Below are 18,582 nucleotides of genomic sequence, written 5' to 3' on the forward strand. Positions count from 1 at the left end.
CAGGACTTCTCGGCATGTCTTCCCCCCCCCCCCTGCACACACACACTAAATGTTAATGTTTGAAAATGTATGTAAATTGTAAAGTCTTTTATCTATGTATTTTTTGTTGTGTCGTACACCAGTAAGACTAGCTGTCACCATTGGCGTCGGCTAATTGGGATCCTAATAAATCAAATCAAATGCTTTCTCTCAAGTGGCTTTATTGGCATGGGAAACATATGTATACATGGCCAAAGCAAGTGAAATAGTGAAATAAACAAAAAATGAATAGTAAACATTACACTCAAAGTTCCAAAAGAATAATGACATTTCAAATGTCATTATGTCTATATACAGTGTTGTGACGAGATGCAAGTTAAGTCGCATTTACAATGATGTTTATTCTTCACTTTCTCTCTCTCTCTCTCTCTCTCTTCAGTTGATGAGTACTGAATATTCCTCTCGAGCCCAGAGACATGAGGCGATGTGGGCGGAGTCACCCGAGAGGGGAGGGAGGAGTTGTTTCGTGTGTGTTGAGGAGTCAGCTGAGAAATCAACTGCTTGCTGCTTGTTCTCATCGGGAATGTTGACCACTGGAGCGTGTTGAGCAAGAAAAGCAAAGCTGTTGCGCGAGCAACTATTTTCAAGTTGTGTCTTCCCATCCCAACTGCAAGGCTGCCTGATTGCTCTTGTTTGAAATTCTACAGAGGCCTGTCAATAAGGTGAGTGTATTATTCCAAGATCAAGGGAGTCTTGTGTTATTTGAAATATGGTGTAATTGTATGCACTTTATTGACTTTCTGGAACACAGAAAGCAAAGTTTAGTGTAGCTAGTTAGCGCCTCTGGATGTAAACTGCTGTCGGGTGAGACTGGAACACTGCGCAGCGTGGCTTGTAGCGTGAGGCTCTGTCTTTTACGAAAACGTGAGGAGGGTTTGGATGTGGATAGCTGAACTTGTTTGGCAAATCAGTGTAATTTGTTGTCTAAAACAGGTTACCGTTGTAGGTTAACATTGTTCATCACAAATGTGACAGTTACTAAATAGCCAGAGCCGAATATAGCCACATGTCTACCCAGCGCTGTCGGGACTGCATGCAAGCAGATAAACTGCGTTCGTGTAGGGACGAGGTTGGGAGAAGCATGATCTCCTGTATTAGGGCAACTAAAGCTTACTTAGGTAGTTAAAAGTACCAATCCAGAGGGGCATCAATGAGTTAGCCAGCTAACTTTGATAAAAAAAAAATGATTTTCTGGTTCATTAAGAAATGTGTTTTTGGTTGCGGAGTCAATTAGACCATGCCCATTTCAAGCTTATCGTAAACTGTTTACAGATATTGCATAACTGCTTACTATCCAACTACCAGCCGGGCGCAGCCCCTGGTGAAGTCCCTGCCTGTCCTATCCTCAGTAGCCTACCCGACCTACCCTTTTCACCGGTCCGGTCAGTCTTATCCCATGGCTTCATTTTTCTTTGGGGGTGGGGTGAAAGGCGTTTTTCCAGGCAGCTAGCCACTCGTGTACGGAACCATGGATGGTGGTTGGCCTCTACCACCCCTTTCAAAACGAGCAGCGAATATATACTGTATAGTTATAGTAGGCTTATTCAGAGACTAAGTATTTCAAATCTAACTGGGTGGGACATCAGGGATGGATTTTAGGCAATAAAACGAATGTTATGCTGTAGATGTCATATGTGATAGTATTAGTAATCCAAAAACAACATTTGTTTGATTTTAATGCTGATTCAGCAGAATTACCCAGCAGTGTACTGTACAGCTCATCTAAGAAATGTAGTTGGTTAGAACCATAAGAATATATAGATTGATCATAATGGCATAGTATATTTTGGGAACAGTCCCTATCCCCTTCCACTAAACTCCATTTTTACTATACACTTAAAATGCCATTACTAATGTAGGCCTACTATGTAACATGTTAATACAACATTGTTACTACTTGTGTAATTACAGTCACTACACCAGTATAACAGCAACTTATTAGAAATTGTTACCAGTATAAGGTGTCACCAACTAGTTTTAAATGCACACCCTCTGCTACAATCTAGCTATTTCATGTCCATGCTCTGTAAGAGACCAACATGATGGGGCATGAGTTTAGGAGGCCGAAGACAGACAGCTAGCTCAGAGCTGCTGAGCTCACATATTTTACAAATGCAACCCGTCTTGCCATGGCGGTTCAAGTCTCTTCTCTGGAAGAGTCTGACTAACAAATGGCTTTGTTGGATCATATCCTATTGGCATTTAATTTGTTCTACCAATCTATTCCATTCATCATACAGGCCATTCATTCAGTGAATATAGGTAGGCCTATTAGCTTGTTGGTTTAATTTATTATCGGGGATGGAAAGTGAAGGGGATAGGCTTTGCTCACCCAAATTACAAATTCCCTTGTTGAGAGCTGTCCAAACTTTCAATCTGAAGAGGCCTTGCAGACATAAATTGTACTTCCACATACACTTTATATTATTATTATGTTCTCTGTCATAGTGGTGATCTCTCTCACCCAGGCCCTAGCATTCCATTAGGCCTTGCGCCAGTTTGCAGTCATATAACACTTGCTATTCAGTGCCAATACCCCCTTATTGGTGGCTGGTCATGGTGCTTTTTCCTGAAGTCTGGGATGCAGAGTCAGAGTTTTGGCCTAAATCAATGACACCAATTACTAGGTTATGTCCTATTATTGCCCAAATTATTTATCTCATCAGTTATGAGCACATCTGATGTTGCCACACCTCCTGTATTCTGTCTTAATAAATTCTAGTAACTGATTTGAAAGATAATTTTGGTCTGTGGGTGTGGCGGTAGGTGCTGTTTGGAAACAGGTAGCTGAATCATGAAAAAAATGGATGTTATAGGCTAGGCCTACTTTTCTTGTGTAGGTAGGCGTCAATGGTTGTACAAAGCATAAAGATACTTCCGAAGAACCACAAGGCTTGTGGATGAAAAAAGTTGCCTCTATTAGATTACTTGGCAGCAGGACAAGATGAAAAAGCTTTGCAGGCAGCTAGAGAAGCCTTAGTTTGTCTGTGTCACTTACCTTTCATTTAAATGTAATCATTATTTTGTCTAGCTACCTCAGTTATAGCTAAGTAATTACATTCTGCTTACTAAAGTAGTCTGTAATTGATTTACAGAAGGGCAACTTAATATATTTAGCTTACTGGTCCTATAAATACTTGACTCTCACCCGCCATCATCCACCCATGATTACCCAGAAGGCAGAATGACGCAATGATTGTCTAACCAACCACAGCACAGTGGATTCAATTTCTCAATATCTGGAAGCGGTCCAAATCTGTCTGAAACCTGAGAAGCAGGAATGCTGTATTTTCTAAAGCAGGTAACTGAACACCTCTGCTAGTATTTTTGTGTGTAGAAAGAACAGGGAGAGTGGTGCAGAACGATGGCGATGTTCCAGAAAATGTCACTCAGCCTCTATGAGCTGGAATCTGTGCTGTAAAATCTAAAACAAACCAGGGTTAGTGGGCTTGGCGAGATGTATTCATGAAAACAAAAGGGTTTTGAGTGACATTCTTCCCCAGTGCAACTTCAGAACAATAGAGGCATTTTGTGCTCTTGAATTTTATCGCTGTGCCTGGCCATCATTAGTATTCTCTTCTCAGAGTTTAATGGGACATTTGTCTTTATCTGTGCATCGTTTCTCATATTATCAGTACATATTTCACCAAACCTATAAGTGATGTGAACTTGGAGAAAGGCATTTAAATTATTTATAACCTACAATATGTAGGGCCTTATAAAATATGTATTGCAGACAATGCGAATGGAATCACGGAATCTAGACATTAAAACAGAATTCAACAATATAATTTTTTTTATTGAATTTTGTAGGAAATCAAACTAAATGTGTTGAATTTATTGGAAAATGCATTTATTTGCTCAAATAATCATACGACATGAACAAAATGCATATGTAGCAAGGTTTTCATCCAATTGGGACAGATATTCATGTAAATATTCTAAAATATAAGCAACATGCCATATTTATTTGCAGTTAAATTCCCATGTACCAAATAAAAAATACAAGTTAAATGGGTTTCCATTGCATTTTCAACTCTACTGATGGTTTTGTCACAAAGAAATTGCGTTATGTAGCGAATGTGCCCAGTCTGGCCTTGGCATGTGCTCTCTAGCTAATAGCTGGCAGATACAGTGTGGGAAGGTAGGTTACCTATAGAATGACATTTAGGGCAAAATATCATTTTTTTAATTTGTCAAACAGCAACCAAGCATCAAGCTCATCATCAGCCTAATAAACTGCATGCTTTCCCAGTCATAGTGGGAGGACCACACAACATATCATCAAGTGACTCCCAAGTTTTCTTCGATATGATGGTTATTATATCAATATTTGCGCATAAAGATGTTTCCACCACAATTTCTTGCATAATACATTTTAGAGATACAAAAAGATCCCACATTGTCTCGTGTATTTTGTTTTGTTGACATTTGTAAATTTTGCCAACAAATTTGCTTTTTCCATCAGGTCTGTTTATCCGACATGTACTTTACTCGCATGAAAAGGTTGGATGGAAACCTGGTTAGTGATTCGTACTTTCCTGCAACTTTCTGAAATGGCACAGGAATGCCCCTGTCTGTGTGTGTGTGGATCGTCCGTTTGTCTAGTCTACACTTTGTGTAGCCATTAGCAATAATGCTAATGATAGTCTGCTGGTTGATGGAAAGGCTTTCCCAAAAACCTTGTAAATTAAATGTTAACTACACTGTAGCCTATGCCTACCTGGCAGAATAATATCATGATTATTTGCATCAATCCAGCTTCCATTTGTTTTGTAAACTGCTTTGTTTAGTCAAATCAAAATCACATGAGCGCTACAGAAACACCGCTAACCAAACAATTGTCTCTGGCTGCACTAGAATTAAAGGGTAACTACACACAAAATTCAACATTTCTTAGACTTTTCCCAGGCCTCAAAGTGGTTTCCTGATGTGGTGTAGCCCTTTACGCTCATACCCGTATACAGGTTGAAAATGGCAGATTTGGGAACTGATAAACGCCTAACTTGGAACGCAGTGGCTGTACAGTAACAAACTATACATGATGTCAATGGTTTGCTGCAGTTCTACACATAATCTGCAAACTGTTCACTTTCAATTGCTACCATGGTTATGCGTATGCTTTTCATATTTCTCCTGGAACAAACATTTCAATGTTAAAGGGTTTAGCGTTGTGGTGGATTTAGAACACCCTATTTTTTTGTGATTTTTGTTGTTGGAAAAAACAACCTGGAAAAACAAAACTGAGAAAATGTCATTTGGGGGTACAACTAAATGGAATCGAGTACAAAATACACCAGATTTTATAAGGCCCTACTATCATAGGGATTGGGTGTTTCTGGTAAAATGACGTTTGTCTAGGGATGGTTTGTGTTGAAAACTACGAAGACCATACATACAGCAAGCCTGTTCTTCCTTTTCTCTTCTAGCCTCATGAAGCCGAAATTCCCTATTGTTTATACCATGTTTATTACATAACTCAATGTAGGCTATTCAATGTTAGTTAGAAACTCTCATATGTCCAGAAAATCAGTCTGATCCATTGCACTGTGGCCTAAATAATAATTTATTCTACTTACACTTCTTGAACTTATTTAAACCTTTTGAATAACACGTCCCATAGATGAAAGCTTGAGTTCTTAGTTTAATAAAAACTAAAATAGACTAGCCATAGCCCACCCTGTCAGCAGGCTTGTGCACAAACATAACATCTCCTTCCCGTCCAAGCCATTCATTATGCACATTGCATACGGTAATTTCTCCCAGCCGGCCCAATGAAATCCTCATCCAATTAGCGATTGTCCATGTCTCCCAAAGCCTTTCTTAGAGACTTCTGCTGTTCAGCCCTCCACGATGACATCAGACTCTCTTATAACCTTCTTTACGCTGCTGGCCCGAAATAATGAAGCTGCCATTTAATGAAGAATCAACATGTGAAACAAGCACATCTACTGAGGTGTGACAACAATCTGCAACATCCACTGATAAAATAGTCAACCATGACAGAGATGGCAGTGTTCATTTGGAACTCAGTCCAGTAAATTAAAGCCTGTACTGTACTACAGACGGTCAGAATAACCTTATTGGATAAGTAGGTACTTAATTTAGGATCTTTAGTCTTCATTTGCATTCATTTGCTTATTGAATGTCTAATTCCTGCAAACTACTACATTCTTCAACTATGCTTGTATTGTCTATGGATTACCGTGTAATTGCTACTGGATTACTGTGTATTGTGCAATTTTACAGATTTAAAGTGATGATTTACTCCTCATGGCCCTTATTTTAGCAAGTTGTGGAATCTGGCTGGATTTTCTTATCTAGCCTACCATGCACAACAAATGAAACGTTGCAAAAATGCTGGCATTCCAGTAGTTGTCATCCCTTCAAGACACGTCTCTCAGCAAACTGTTTTCATAATTCATTTGACATATCCTTTGAGTGCTTCTACCTTAAAAATCGGTTACACCGTCACCACCACCTAGAGAGGCAGGCAGTCCCAAACCAAAATCTTCCTTAAATGATGAATTTTGCATGACGGTGCGCCTTCCAGCGACATTGGACTGCTCTGTTCTGGCTTGACTTCAGATGTCTAAATGGTGTTCCATGTACAGCTTGAAATACTGCTGGAAAATGCAAGGCTACATCTCTTCTTCAGTTGTTTGCACCTAAACCTCTTGTCATTTGATCAATGTGGACATGATAACCCTAACCCTAAAGAACAGCATCTTATACACTGTTTGGCACTTCCTACCATTGCAGCAGTCTCCTCAATCCTGAGTCTGTGCATGTGAGTGTCAGTTGGATGTTACATATGTCATTTAGGTGTGAGAATGAAACAATGGGGTCTTGGGAGGGAGGAGGTATGTTCAGTTGAATTTCACACGCTACTCTTGCAATCGTCACTGCTTGGAGGCAGGACATTTTTTTTTTAGCTGTGTGAGCTCTTGTTGGCGTTTGGATGGGTCATAATGTGGGCCTTAATAGGGCTGGCACAATTACCATATAATAGTGTAACTGACGATTATGGATGAAGACCTTCACAAAAATAAAATAACCGTCATAACCATTTAATTATTATTATTGTTATTACAGTACATTCGGAAAGTATTCAGTATTCAGATCCCTTGACTTTTAATTAAAAAAACGGAAATATCACATTTTATTTAAGTATTCAGACCCTTTGTTGCACCTTTGGCAGCGATTACAGCCTCTAGTCTTCTAGGGTATGACTGCAAACTTGGCACACCTAAATGTGGGGAGTTTCTCCCATTCTTCTCTGCAGATTCTCTCAAGCTCTGTCAGGTTGGATGGGAAGTGTCGTTCCACAGCTATTTAAAGGTCTCTCCAGAGATGCCTGATCGTGTTCAAGTCCGGGCTCGGGCTGGGTCACTCAAGGACATTCAGAGACTTGTCCCGAAGCCACTCCTGCATTTTCTTGGGTGTGTCCTTAGGGTTGTTCTTCTGTTCGAGAGGTGAACCTTCGCCCCAGTCTGAGGTTTACATGAAGGATCTCCCAGTCCCTGCCGCTGAAAAACATCCCCAAAGCATGATGCTACCACCACTGTGCTTCACCGTAGGGATGGTGCCAGGTTTCCTTAAGACGTGACACTTGGCATTCAGGCCAACGAGTTCAATCTTGGTTTCATCAGACCAGAGAATCTTGTTTCTCATGGTCTGAGTCATTTAGGTGCCTTTTGGCAAACTCCTTTTACTGAGGAGTGGCTTCCATCTGGCCACTCTACCATAAAGGCCTGATTGGTTTAGTGCTGCAGAGATGGTTGTCTTTCTGGAAGCTACTCCCTTCTCCACAGAGGAACTCTGGAGCTCTTTCAGAGTGACCATCAGGTTCTTGGTCACCTCCCTGACCAAGGCCCATCTCCCCGAATTGCTTAGTTTGGCTGGGTGGCCAGCTCTAGGAAGAGTCTTGGTGGTTCCAAAATGATGGAGGCCACTGTGTTCTTGGGGACCTTCAATGCTGCCAACATTTTTAGGTGACCTTCCCCAGATCTGTGCCTCAAAACAATCCTGTCTCGGAGCTGTACGGACTAGAGGTCGACCGATTATGATTTTTCAACGCCGATGCAGATACCGATTTTATTGGAGGGCCAAAAAAAGCCGATGCCGATTAATCGGACGTTTTTATATATTTGTAATAATGGCAATTACAACAATACTGAATGAACACTTATTTTAACTTACTATAATACATAAATAAATTAAATTTAGTCTCAAATAAATAATGAAACATGTTCAATTTGGTTTAAATAATGGAAAAACAAAGTGTTGGAGAAGAAAGTAAAAGTGCAATATGTGCCGTGTAAAAAAGCTAACGTTTAAGTTCCTTGCTCAGAACATGAGAACATGTTAAAAGGAACCACCAGCTTTCATATGAGTCTTCAATATTCCCAGTTAAGAAGTTTTAGGTTGTAGTTATTATAGGACTATTTCTCTCTATACCATTTGTATTTCATATACCTTTGACTATTGGATGTTCTTATAGGCACTACAGTATTGCCAGCCTAATCTCGGGACTTGATAGACTTGAAGTCATAAACAGCGCAATGCTTGAAGCACAGCGAAGAGCTGCTGGCAAACGCAGGAAAGTGCTGTTTGAATGAATGCTTACGAGCCTGCTGCTGCCTACCACCGCGCAGCCAGACTGCTCTATCAAATCATAGACTTAATTATAATATAATAAACACACAGAAATATGAGCCTAGGTCATTAATATGGTCAAATCCAGAAACTATCATTTCGAAAACAAAATGTTTATTCTTTCAGTGAAATACGGAACCATTCCGTATTTTATCTAACGGGTGGCATCCATAAGTCTAAATATTGCTGTTACATTGCACAACCTTCAATGTTATGTAAAATTCTGGCAAATTAATTACGGTCTTTTGTTAGGAAGAAATGGTCTTCACACAGTTCGCAACGAGCCAGGCGGCCCAAACTGTTGCATATACCCTGACTCTGCTTGCACAGAATGCAAGAGTAGTGACACAATTTCCTGCTAACATTAATTTAAATATGCAGGTTAAAAAAATATATACTTGTGTATTGATTTTAAGAAAGGCATTGATGTTCATGGTTAGGTACACATTGGTACAACGACAGTGCTTTTTTCGCAAATGCGCTTGGTAAATCCTCACCCGTTTGGCGAAGTAGGCTGTGATTCGATGATAAATTAACAGGTACCGCATTGATCATATTCAACTAATATCAACTAATATCATCATAATATCATCATAAACTAATATCATCAACCATGTGGAGTTAACTAGTGATTATGTTAAGATAAGTTTAATGCTAGCTAGCAACCTACCATGGCTCCTTGCTGCACTCCATAACAGGTGGTCAGCCTGCCACGCAGTCTCCTCGTGGAGTGCAATGAAATCGGCCATAATCGGCGCCCAAAAATACCGACTGTTATGAGAACTTGAAATTGGCCCTAATTAATTGGCCATGCCGATTAATCGGTCGACCTCTACTACAGACAGTTCCTTTGACCTCATGGCTTGGATTTTGCTCTGATGCACCGTGCCTTTCCATGTCCAATCAATTGAATCTACCACAGGTGGACTCCGATCATGTGGTAGAAACATCTCAAGGATGATAAATGAAACAGGATGCACCTGAGCTCTATTTTGAGTCTCATAGCAAAGTATCTGAATATTTATGTAAATAAGGTGTTTCTGTTATTTATTTGTAATGAATTTGCAAACATTTCTAAAAACCTGTTTTTGCTTTGTCCTTCAAATCAAATGTTATTTGTCACATGCGTCGAATACAACATGTGTTGACCTTACTGTGAAATGCTTACTTACAAGCTCTTAACCACACTGCCAGGTCTCTGACCTCTTCCCTATAGACTGTTTTGTAGCTGTTGGTGATCAGGCCTGTTGTGCCGTCAGAAAACTTAATGATGGTGTTGGAGTTGTTTGGCCACGCAGCCTTGTGTGAACAGGGAGACCATGAGGGGACTAAGTACACACCCCTGAGGGGCTCCGGCCGCAGTCCCATCTCCCCAACCCCAGCGTCTCCAGCCGAGTCCCTGCCCCATCCCAACCCCTCAAGCCCCAGCATCCCTGCAGCTTCAACCCAGCTCCCCTCCCAGGTAGCGCGGCTCCCCAGCACCAGCTCTCATCCAGCCCAGCTCCCCTCCCAGGTAGCTCAGCTCCCCAGCACCAGCTCTCATCCAGCCCAGCTCCCCTCCCAGGTAGCTCGGCTCCCCAGCACCAGCTCTCATCCAGCCCAGCTCCAGCTCCCAGGTAGCTGGGCTCCCCAGCACCAGCTCTCATCCAGCCCAGCTCCCCTCCCAGGTAGCTCGGCTCCCCAGCACCAGCTCTCATCCAGCCCAGCTCCAGCTCCCGTTTCCACTCATAGTCCAAGCAGCTCAGCTCCACAGCTGAACAGGCCAGTGCCCCGGCTCGCACACTGCCAGAGGGCCTTCTCTCATCACTACTCTTTGGCCTACAAATCAGTGCATACCATTCAGGGCATTGCTCTTTTTTTAATCCAACAGCCTATGTGGAAAGAATTTGCTCCCAGCATTCCAAAGAGGACTGCAGTGAGATCATCCAGCGACCATGTGGTATGGAGGGGATGATCTGCAAGCAGGCAGGCTGTGTGGCAGGCATGCAACCAGTGTGGCAGGCAACTAGTGTGGCAGGCAGGCAGTGTAGTAGGTTAGTAGGCAGACAGTAAAGCAGACAGACAACGTAACAGTCTGCAAGACCGGGCCTCACCTACTCCGGTGGAAGCTGGCCTATGTATTCTCAGGCACAATATGGGATATTTCCTGCTGTTCCATCAATGGGCTGAAACACAGATGGTGGCTTTAAGGTGGGCCAGAATGCAGGGTTGCATAATTTACTGTTTGCTCAACATACAGTGAAGCTTTTTGTTGTTTGGAGAAACAATGCCACTAGAAGATTGTCACGTTCTTGAGGGTTACCACCCAACAAGTGGTTTTCAATGCATATTAGTACTAATCCTTAATCTTTGATGGACCTTGAGGTCACCATTATTCTTTGCATTTGAGAACCAAGCCCTATCAGTGGTTGTGTATGAACTGTTTTTCAAGACGGAAGGACAGAGTTAGGCTATTTCATATAAATGTTTCTTTAAAAAAGAAGACATGAAAGCAATTCAACTGCAATTGACCTTCAGTTTGATCTTAGTCATACTATTTTTGTCCGAAAGCTCAGACTGTAAGAAACACCAGTTGTTTATATTTCAAGTTTACACATCTAGGCCTATATGCCCATTTCAATGTTTTCCCCAACGTCCACAGGCCTACCTCACAGATCTCAGGCTTGTAAGCATAGTGCTGTAAACGTACTGGGTAGTAATGACTAGACTGACTTGTGTACAGGTCTGCTGCACAGGTTGCTGTTATGATTCTGGACGGCCAGAACTATAAATAGCCCTACTATTTTGAAGTGTGCCCCAATTTGGAAAGGAGGGGAATGTATAGCCCTGTGAATGCTATGCATTTGGGCAGTGTGAGGTGAGGAGGGAACACAGACAGGTCCCAGAGAACCCAACCCACCAACTCCGTTTACAAGGAAATATTTGCCAGCCTGAGCCATAAGAAGTTTATAGATTTCTGCTTTACTTCAATTACTTGGCCCAGAAAGATGAGGTTAAAAGTTTAATATTTCCCACTCACACTGTATTTAATGGAATGTAGGCCTATTCAAGAGAATGTGTTAGCAGTTTTCTACTTTCCTGAAGTTTAGGACCATATATATATTGTTCTGTTAACCCTATGTTAAGTTTAGTATTATGTTATGCTTATCATAAGGGTGTTTATAGTTGGAGGCATTTGTACATATTTTTTACCTAGAGGTTTGAGGTAGAGGTCGACCGATTAATTGGCATGGCCAATTAATTAGGGCCGATTTTCAAGTTTTCAAAACAATCGTCAATCTGCATTTTTGGATGCCGATTATGGCCGATTTATATTGCATTCCACGAGAACTACGTGGCAGGCTGACCACCTGTTATGTGAGTGCAGCAAGGAGCCAAGGTAAGTTGCTAGCTAGCATTAAACTTATTGTATAAAAAACAATCAATCTCCACATAATCACTAGTTAACTACACATGGTTGATGATATTACTAGGTTAACTTGTTCTGCGTTGCATATAATCAGTGCGGTGCCTGTTAATTTATCATCGAATCACAGCCTACTTAGCCAAACGGGGGAGGATTTAACAAAAGCGCATTCACAAAATAGCACATTCATCGAACCAAAAACATCAATGCCATTCTTAAAATCAATACACAGATGAAAATATTTTTAAACCTGCATATCTAGTTTATGTTAGCAGGCAATATTAACTAGGGAAATTGTGTCACTTCTTTTGCGTTCATTTCACGCAGTGTCGGGGTATATGCAACAGTTTGGGCTGCCTCGCTCGTTGCGAACTAATTTTACAGAATTGTACATCATTATGACACACATTGACGGTTGTGCAATATTTAGATTTAGGGTTGCCGCCTGTTCGATAAAACACGGAACGGTTCCGTATTTCACTGAAAGTATAAACGTTTTGTTTTCAAAATGATAGTTTCCAGATTTAACCATATTAATGACCAACGGCTTGTATTTCTGTGTTTATTATAATTAAGTCTATGATTTGACAGAGCAGTCTGACTGAGCGGTGGTAAGCAGCAGCAGGCTCGTAAGCATTCATTCAAACTTTACTGCGTTTGCCAGCAGCTCTTAACAATGCTTGCTCACAGTGCTGTTTATGACTTCAAGCCTATCAACTACTGAGATTAGGCTGCCAATACTAAAGTGCCTATTAGAACATCCAATAGTCAAAGGTATATGAAATACAAATGGTATAGAGAGAAATAGTTGACTCATCATAATTCCTATAATAACTACAACCTAAAACTCCTTAACTGGGAATATTGAAGAACTTGAAATATTGAACCACCAGCTTTCATATGTTCACATTCTGAGCAAGAAACTTAAACGTTAGCTTTTTTACATGGCACATATTGCACTTTTACTTTCTTCTCCAACACTGTTTTTGCATTATTTAGACCAAATTTGGCGTGTTTCATTATTTAATTGAGACTAAATAGATTTTATTTATGTATTATATTCAGTTAAAATAGTGTTCATTGTTCATTCAGTATTGTTGTAATTGTCATTATTACAAATATATATATATATATTTGTAATAATGACAATTACAACAATATTGAATGAACAATGAACACTATTTTAACTGAATATATATATATATAATTGGCCGATTTAATCGGCATCGGCTTCTTTTGGTCCTCCAATAATCAATATTGGTATCAACGTTGAAAAATCATAGTCGGTCGTTCTCTAGTTTGAGGCCTATAGCCTATTTGATACCAGTGTAGGTCTTAATTAAATTATTTTGTGTTCCATTCCTTCATTCAGTCCGTGTTAATGGAAGCAATGATGTTGACGACACCGTTTGTAAATCTGTGCTCGATTAAGAAGCTTGTTAACGAAGAGAGATTCCACTTAGCATTGAATCACAGCCACTGACTGACCAATCAGTTAGTGTGACGGCTCCTTAACGCCCATCTCTGGTCCCAGCCTGGGCCTTAAAACCAGCAGTGACATGCAAAAGAGGAGATCTCTCTTCAGGGAAATGTTGTTTCAGTTTCAATTAGGCTTTACTTTAAATAGCCAGCGCTCTTGATGATCCCAAGCCTGCGCTTTGCCTCTGTGATTCACTGCAGGATATTAAAGCTTTCCCCTCACAGTGTAAGCACACATGAAGTTCTTACTGTATTGTACCAAGCAAACCAAGCCATCTCACCACCGACTGTCAATGTGTGGTTGAAATCTAGAACGTAAAGAATAAGCACATATGAACTTGTTACTGTACCATAATGACCAAGCAAAGCAAACAAGCCATCCCAGAGCCTGCCACAGTAGGGCTAATTCATAGTTCCTATATTGCACATGAAGAATGAATCCAAATGAAATGCATGCAGTCAGCTCTCATCATAACGTCAAGGACCAAGTACAGTCTAGTAGCTATGTTGTTAGGTGCCCCTTTTCCACCGCATGTTAAGATGACATTGATTGTCACAACATAGTTGTACCGTCATGTACAGTATAGACCTACTGTTGTTCTCTAGCTCTGTGTGACTAGACCAACAAAGACAACAGAAGGAGTTAACTGCAAGAGAAACATGTGCATAGCCCGAGGAATAGACCTCAAACCTCTGACTGCACCCCTCCCTCCCTCCCTCCCTGGCATGGAGAAATGTTGACTTGAAATCTCACAAGCAGACAGAAGAAATGTGTCTTGTTGAATAAGGACCCAGTGGAGAAGGAGAACCCCTTACTTTAATAGTGAAGGCTAATAGTTAGCATGCTCTCTCTCTCTCCGCTCTCACACGGCTGTAATAATTAGGCCTAGCTGTGATGAAGATGTCCATTGTTAAGGCTCGGTTTGAAGTTACATTCTTCATTCATGCAAGCCTGAGCAACAATCTCTCTAATTAGTACAGATGCGTACAGTACCAGTGGCACACAGTCCCCAGCCTTTCTAGTTGATCTATGCTTTGGGGCTAATTGCTCCGTTAAGGTCACAGTTAATCATATTTCACTATTCTGTTCAAGTGGAATGAGTCAAATCAAAGGCCTTTTACCCCCCCCCACACACACACACACAAAAAGGAATGATTAAACAAAGTTATATGTTTTTTGTCAATTTGTCCAATTATGGCAAGTAACCCCCAAGGCACGTGTCATAAGGACACACTAGAATGTTCTGATTTTATTCATGGAGGAAAGCCCTTCCAGCCGTATCTCACAGCAAAGAGTGTTTATCACACATACCTTTTGTGCCTCTCCTCTCAGACCAGCTTTATGATGAGGGCTTTACTGTTAAGTGTCATAGGCGAAGGGCAAGAGATCAATGTGTTCTCAAGATCACCCGTACAGGACAGTATGAATTAACCTTGGCTCCTACGTCAGTGGGGCAACATACACAGACCGGGACTGAGACACACATAGCAGTTCAAAGCGCGGTGCATACACACAGAGCGCACACACACACACACACACACACACACTAATTACAAGAGAGCCCATTCAGTGCTTCTATTGATCCAAGTGCCAAGCTCTTTATTGCAGATAAACTCATGAGTGGATCATTATTTGCATATTAAAAACTTTGTTCATGCTGTGCTTTCTCAACAAATTGGAAACGATGACAGTTGCTCAGGACTTTTAATGTAATTTATGTCCAGTTAGCTTTTCCTATTTTGGGGATAATTCATATTTAATATTTTATTATCAGGTTTGGCGGACTGTAATGCTGAAAATACAGTTATTTAATTCTAAGGAACTTGGAAGAACTGTTGCAAGCTATACATTCATTGTTTGGGCTACAACAATATTTGAATATATATGTTTGCCAAGCTGAAGTTTGCTTGACTACTCAAGATGGCGTTGATGAGGGTCCAAGAAAATGCTCTGTACTTTTTCACATCAGACCTTCACTGCTACCTCACCCTACCAAGCCTGTTTCTCTAGGTTTTTCTATTTAAGTCAGTATTTAAGAACCCCAGGAGAAGATTTTGCTGCATTCGTTTGTCAATCTTAGAGAGAGGCAGCATGAGGAAAAAAGCTCATGGATTCTGCCCACTACTTTTCTGTTGAAGCTATTGGCAAGGGCCTCCACAACCCAGTGGAGCAGGCATATTTTTCAAGGAACTCCAACTGTTCAGTCAGTTCCACTCAGCATCAAGGCCTGGACAGTCTAGGCTTACTGCAAATCCAAACATTGTAGGCCTGCCACACACACACTATACATTTATTAAACATAAGAACCGCTTGTTGCAATGTTAACGAGGCTCTCTTGTTCAGATATCGGTAAGTGGACTGGAGGCAGGGCATGAAAGGGATAACGAATCCAGTTGTTTGTGTCGTCCGTTTCGGGAAAGTACCTGCGTAATTGCACACCCAGCTCACTCGGGTGCTTCACTATATCACATTTGACATTGTCCATAGGCTTGAGTTCATATGCACACACAATAATCATACAATGATGGAAAGATCTGTGTGTTGTCCTTGTTAATGCAGACAGAAAAAACTTCTTAATCATATCCCCAATTTTGTCCTGCACATTGAATATAGTTGTGGAGAGTCCCTGTAATCTTAGATTCAGATCATTCAGGCTAGAAAAAACATAACCCAGATAGGCCAGTTGTGTGAGAAACTCGTCATCATGCAAACTGTCAGACAAGTGAAAATAGCTTGTCTCTCAATTCCAAGAAACATGTCAATACTTTGCACGTTGATAACCAGTGCACTTCTGTTGTAAAAGCGTTACATGGTCGCTGCCCATATCATTGCATAATGCAGAAAATAAACGAGAGTTCAAGGGTCTTTCTTTAACAAAGTGAACCATTTTCACTGTTGTGTCCAAAACGTCATTCAAGCTGTCAGGCATTCCCTTGGCAGCAATAGTCTCTCGGTGGATGCTGCAGTGTACCCAAGTGGTGTCGGGAGCAACTGCTTGCATGTCTCCCTGTCATGTCTTGTGCGCCATCAGTACAGATATCATCAGTACAGATATCAACACATCTTGACCACCAAAGTCCATTTGATGTCACAAATCTGTCCAGTACTTTAAACATCCTCATGTCCTGGTTTCCAGTGGTTTGCAGAAGAGGATGCCTTCCTTAATTGATCCGCCATAAAACTAACGGACTTATACCAGGAGCTGTTCCAGGCCCGCCACGTCTGTTGACTCATCCAGCTGTAACGCATATAATTAACTGGTTTGTATGCGAAGCAGTAATTGTTTCAAAACATGTCCTGCCATGTCACTGATGCGTCGTGAAACCGTGTTGTTTGATGAAGGCATTGTCTGTATAGTTTTTTTTGCCTTGTCTGTCCTTGCCATTCGGTAACTCGCCATATAAGACGCTTCTAGCCCCTTCTTATTAATGGTATCTGTTGCATTTATACATGTCTTACTACTCGAAAGTCGTTCCATATTCTCGCTCAAAAAATTCCCGTGGCTTATTTTTCAAATTGTCATGTTTCGTTTCTAAATCACTGAGCAAGAGTGAAGGTTTCCCGCAAGAGAGTTACGATTAATGTGATTGGATGTTAATTATTTGACTAGACTACCTGCATTTGACGTTGTTGACATTTTGCTGAACACTAGATGGTTTAATTTTATTTTGGCAGTGAAATGAGGCTACTCAGGCGAGGGGGAAAAAAACTCACGCAAGTGTATCGCCCCATAGGAAAATATAAATGTACTGTTTGAAAATGTGAGCTTTTTTTCTCTTCTTTTTCTCAATCACATTTTTGTGTGTCAAGAACTGCAGTTCTGCTGGGTTTTTCGCGCTGAACAGTATTCTGTGTATTTCAAGAATGGCCCACCATCTAAAGGTCATCTAGCCAACTTGACACAACTGTCGGAAGCAATGGAGTCAACACGGGCCAGCATCACTGTGGAACACTTTCAATATGTTGTAGTCCATACCCCCCAACGAATTGATGAGGCTGTTCTTAGGGTTGTTCAACTCAATATTAGGAAGGTGTTCCTAATGTATTTTCCAACCATATGTCCAAACTTGCAAAATCTATGGTTCTGGTCTAACTGTACATGTCTGAAAAAGTATTCTAAGGTAATTGTGGTTTGAGTTGGGGGGGAGAACTCCCAAAAAAGGCATTCAGCTTTATTCAGTGAGAAACTGTGCTAGGCCTAATCCTGCAGATGACTGTGTCATGTATAGGGCCTGTTTTTCAGGGGAAATGTTTACAAGTATTTGTAGATGTTGGCTATCAAGAGGTTGATAGGATACGGACTTTAAGATGTTCAAATAGACCAAAGGTCCAACTTGTTGTTGAACTTTCTCCTGTCTTGACCCAGGTATTGGACGAGGCTTTAGCTACATGTCAACAATCACAGGAAGCACCAGCAAAGTATTGGCTGAAGGGCTTGGAATAACAGCATCATTGTGTCAGTCGCTATTTCTGTTTCTTATAAGTCTTAAATGTGATCTTGTCTGACTGACCGGGATTCTCAGAAGGTGGTTGCAACCACATACTTCATGATCTGATCTACACCAACTTTTACCTTTTGTATCTGTTTTCATCTGGGTTGGAATGATCAACACCACCAACCTGGCCGGGTGATAAAGGTGGACAATTGTAGTCAAAAAACCTCTTGAGAATGATTAGAAAAGCAACATAAAAGCTTTTTTGAGTGAGGAAGTTCGCTGTAGGTTTCATTTCTATCCACACACCACATGAGTACAGTAGTTTCAACTTTGAACTTTTGAACAATCATAACATAGCCTTTTACTAAGACCTGAGTTGTTTGCTGCTAGAAGCTGTTTACTGTTTACGCTAGTGTTTACTGACCTGTAGAAAGAACTATGTGGGTTTCCTTTAGAGGTCGACCGATTATGATTTTTCAACGCCAATACCGATGCCGATTATTGGAGGACCAAAAAAGCCGATACTGATTAATCGGCCATTATTTTTTTGTTTGTAATAATGA

The 18,582-nt window shown here is 40.9% G+C and overlaps 1 protein-coding gene across 2 annotated transcripts in view; it reads left to right on the forward strand.

Annotated features, from left to right (window-relative positions):
* Nucleotides 1-526: 526 nt before the first annotated feature.
* LOC135522137 (growth factor receptor-bound protein 10-like) overlaps nt 527-18,582 on the forward strand; it is an 81,951-nt gene continuing 63,895 nt past the window's right edge. For both annotated transcript variants that reach the window (XM_064948128.1, XM_064948129.1), the window contains exon 1: nt 527-701. The gene's annotated coding sequence lies outside the window, so the exon portion shown is untranslated. The remainder of the gene's footprint in view (nt 702-18,582) is intronic.

The sequence above is a fragment of the Oncorhynchus masou genome, chromosome 30 (genome assembly GCF_036934945.1).
Source record: "Oncorhynchus masou masou isolate Uvic2021 chromosome 30, UVic_Omas_1.1, whole genome shotgun sequence".
NCBI lineage: Eukaryota > Metazoa > Chordata > Actinopteri > Salmoniformes > Salmonidae > Oncorhynchus > Oncorhynchus masou.